We start from the raw sequence: 4,640 nt of genomic DNA on the forward strand, positions 1-4,640 counted from the left end.
CTTGTGATAACTGGCCTCAGAAGAACAAAATTCAAAGCTCTATAGGAACGAAGCAGGAGTGAGGTTAGAAAATAAATCAACCGGCTTGGCTCTGGCTCCTGCCTCTTCGAAGGGTGTCGGAATGAAGGGCTGGGCCCTTTGTTTTATAGCGATTGGCCACTTAGACAAGACAAATTTGTGGTTACAAGTCAAAACAAGGATGACCTTGGTAGACGCAGGTTCTGTTCAACAGTTGGTCTGACAGAACCTTATCATCCTGCCCTTGAGTGGGTAGAGTGACGTGCAAGCTCACTTGAGAGTCGACTCCAGAGGAACAAACACTGTTACTTCAACAGCAGCTTCTCCTTAGGCAATTCTCTTGCTTTACAGCAAATACAATTAATAAGACAAATCAAGCGCAGGTAAAGGCTCCTACCACTGAGTCTAACAACCTGAGTTCAGCCTCCAGGACTCACATGCATGCGTATATACATGTGTGTACACACACACACACACACAAATGTAAATATATAAATATAAAAATAAGAAGTTAAAATTAAAGCAACACAAGCAATGTCCCAATTCCTTCCCTTGATCAAAATCACTTCCCCAGATGGCACATTTCTACAGAGAGAATGCATTTCTTGGACAGCATCAAAGTGTTCCAGGAGTTTTCACTGGGGTGTCTGTGAGATTCAAGATGTGTTACACTTGACAGTCTCTCTCTGGGGGCTTTAATGGGGATCTGTAACTAGAACCCCAGATTGGTTAAACAATGTTCCTGGGGTCATCACGAGAGATAGGGTGGGGTGGGGGATAGGAGAGGGAGAATAAAGAGAGAAGAAACAAAAAGAATGGGATGGAGAAAGACAATAGCCAGAGCAGCAAGCCCCAGCAGCAGGCTCGGGTGCCGCTCAGTCATCCGGGCCAAGCGATGGGTTGTGTCTTGTGCAGGATAACGCAATGCCTTTTCCCAGCCGAGCTGGTTTTCAACAACAGTGCACTGGGTCTTTGGGTCCTGTTTCATCAGCTCGGCCCATGGGGAGGAGCTGAGGAATGGCGGTAGTTCCAGAAGTCAAGTTGAAGAAACTTGTATCATTATCATCAAATCTATTTTCCAGTAGTAGATGACACACTCCAAGCTTTGCCCTTATGTAGAAAGTGCCAGAAGTTTAAGGGACTTGCTAAGACTGGGTGGGTTTTACCTCACACTGGAACTCTATATTCACAAAAGTGAATTGGATTTCAGGGTTTCCTCTGGGTAACAGCCCTAACTGTCCTGGAACTCACTCTGTAGGCCAGGCTGACCTTAAACTCACAGAGATCCCCCTGCCTCTGCTTCCCAAGTGCTGGGATTAAAGGTATGCTACACTACCACCTGACTTCACATATACTTTTTAAAATAAGATTTTACTTTTATGTGTGTGTGTGTGTGTGTTTGCATGTGTGTACACACATGAGTGTGCAGGTGCTTGAGGAGGCCAGAAGAGGTCACAGGAGCTGTGGAGCTAGAGGTACAAGCATTTGTGCGTTGCCTGACCCAGGAACTGAACGTAGACATTCTGCAAGCAGCCAACACTCTCAGCCCCTGAGGGGCCTCTGAAGCCCTCACATGCACTCTCAAGAGGAGAAAGGCCATAGCTTTCTTCAGATGTGATAATAGTTCCCCCTTGATCTCTACACAACCTTTGATTTCTAGCAACTATAGAAATTTCAGAATTGAACTCCTTCAGTTCATTATCATTCTGTTAACTCATTCTATTACTCTACCATTTAAATAATAATGAGCAGGACACTGAAAAAACTCTTGGCATGTGTTGAGTCACTTAATTATTACAGTTTTCCAATTGATCTAAGAGGAGATGGAAAAATCGGCAGCTGTTATTGGCTATTTCCTTTGTTAATGAGTAGCTACTTTGAATGGGTTGAGGGTTTTATTTTGTAGAGAAAAGATGCTCAATAGGAAAAGAGAACACGCCAATGAGATAGCTCAGCAGGAAGAGGCACTTACAGCTAAGTCTGACAACCTGCGTTTGAGCCCTGGACCCCACATGGTAGAAGGAGAGAACCAACTGTCACATTGTCCTCTGACCTCCACAATGGCACTGAAGCACAATGGTGTGCACACACACACAGGCACACACACACAGACACACACACACACACAGAGACACATTAAAAATTAACAAGTTAAACATATAGCACATTCCTATCCAAACAATTAAAATGAGAAGGCTTTTAAAAATTAACAAATTAAATGATGGAAGAGAAGGAAGAAAGCAATGATCAAATATTTTTGATATTTTTTTTTTCTTAAAAGAAGAAAGATTCAAGTTCTAAAGCTCAGGCTGGCTTGAACCTTGCATTCGCCTGACAGTACTGGGCTTATGAGACTGCACCACCAGACCCAGCTTAAGAACCTTGCTTGGGCCTGGCAATGCTCACACACACTTCTAACCCCGGCATTCAAGAGGCAGAGGCAGGTGGGTCTCTGTGTTTGAGGCCAGCCTGGTCTACAGAGTGAGTACCAGGATAGCCGGGCCTACACAGAGAAACCCTGTCTCAAAACAAACACATACCACAAAAAAGAAAAAAGAAAAAGTAAAAAAGAAAAGAGAAGAAAGAAGACAAAGAGAAATCACTTTAAGATATGACCTGTTTTGACACAGAAAGACAATTATCACATGTACTCACTCATAGGTAGTTTTTAAACATAAAGCAAAGAAAGCCAGCCTACAAACCACAATCCCAGAGAACTTAGACAACAACAAGGACATTAAGAGAGACTTAGATCTAATCTACATGGGAAGTAGAAAGTAGAAAAAGACAAGATCTCCTGAGAAAATTGGGAGCATGGGGCCCTTGGGGGAGGGCTGAAGGAAGGAGGGGAGAGGCAAGGAGGGGAGCAGAGAAAAATGTAGAGCTCAATAAATATCTCAATAAATAAATAAATCTTTAAAAAATATATGAACTGTTTTAAATTATTATGTGTGGAAATATTTATTATTTGCTTTTCTATAGAAGCGTAAGTAGTGATAAGAGTGATGTTTTGGCAGGAAAATTTAAAGGTCATAGAACAATAACAAATATTCTCTAGAGCTTCAGGATTGTTTGCACAATTTCCAATTACATGGCCACGTTTACAGTAGCCAACTGCCACTCAAAGTGGAGGCTGCATATGTCTATATTCAAATGGGCTAAAAAATGCTGTCTTCTCAAAAGGATATCAAACCCCTCCAGGAGAATAAGAATTTTTATAACACTCCAGCTTTTGTATGGCAGAGCTGGGATTGGCACCCACGTGGTCTTCTCCAATGCCCATGTTTTTTTTTTTTTTTTTTTTTTTTTTTTTTTTTTTTTTTTTGCACCATGTTGTTGCTTGCTATGGCAGCCTTGGGGTATTTACGATAGGACACTTTCCCATCTTTTATAGGGCAGGTTATTTAGAATGAGCCCTTTTATGGATCAAGCTTTTCTGATGTCTGGATGACATGGGTGGACAGTTCCTCTGAAATTCCTGTCTCCCTAATCTTTGGTTTTTGTGTTTGGTGGAACACCCCGATGAGCTACATAGATGGGTTGAGCAGAATCTTCTGAATAGCAGTTCAGGACCGATGAAAAGCTCTGGAAGTTCAAAGAGGCAGCTTCAAGTTCCCTGCCAGTAACACCACGCCCTTAGCACATATGCGTAGCTACTTCCTGTGCATTGGAAGGTTTCTTCCAGAAGGCAGACAGGAGGCTCAAGTTCAGTGTGTTCAGAACATAGCTCAATACATAAGATTTCTCTCCAGTATGGCAAAAGTAAAAATGGCTGCTGGCGGGGAGGTGGGTCTCTTCACTGGAGCTGCCTGCGAGTCTCTCAGAGCGCTCTTGGTGTGTCGCATCTGTGGGTCATCACCCATGCTGGGGTGGGCCTTTTGGTGAAGCACCTGCCTTTGACTCACCTATGTTCCTGTGCATCAATAAACTCCTTGTCTCACTAGGCTAGATTTGGGAGGAACCATATTTCTAATCTGTTGTCAATGACCTATCAGGGGTAAATACATGTTTGTTCACATTTAGAAAAGCCACACAACACGCATGCGCGCAAACACACACACAACTTCCGAGTACATGGTGCCTTCAAGAGCAGCATCACTGCCTGAGTCTCCACTTACTTCCTGAGGGCCATGGCCTCAGGTCCTTCTGTTGCTATCTTCAGGTAGTCTTTAGCTATTGTGGCATCCCAGGCTGGGGCCCGCCTGATACAGGGCTCCGGACACTGGATCCCCCCAGGCCTACCTCTGTGCGGGCTCCGGACACTGGATCCCCCCAGGCCTACCTCTGTGCTATGTGTAGCTTCAGGTGTCCTAGCTAATGCCTGCACCTAATGCCCTTCCAACCTCAGGGTAAGGAAATGTCAAGCCTCAATGGAAAGTCCTCAGTTTGCCAAAGACACCGCCCTAAGTCCCATAGTGCCAGAGGGGATCCCCAGATACCCTGGTTAAAGCCTCTGCAGGGAAGGGTTGCAGGTCTGGCCAGACCTTACTACATCCTACCTTTTGGCTGACAGTGGTCTGTCCACCAGGGAGACTATCTGGCCGTTCAGAGATGAGTACCAGTCTGCCCTCTTTCTCATTCTCTCCAGTACCCTCTTTTATGTACCTCGTTTATGAAGAAAC

This window comes from Chionomys nivalis, chromosome 4, assembly GCF_950005125.1.
Source record: "Chionomys nivalis chromosome 4, mChiNiv1.1, whole genome shotgun sequence".
Lineage (NCBI taxonomy): Eukaryota > Metazoa > Chordata > Mammalia > Rodentia > Cricetidae > Chionomys > Chionomys nivalis.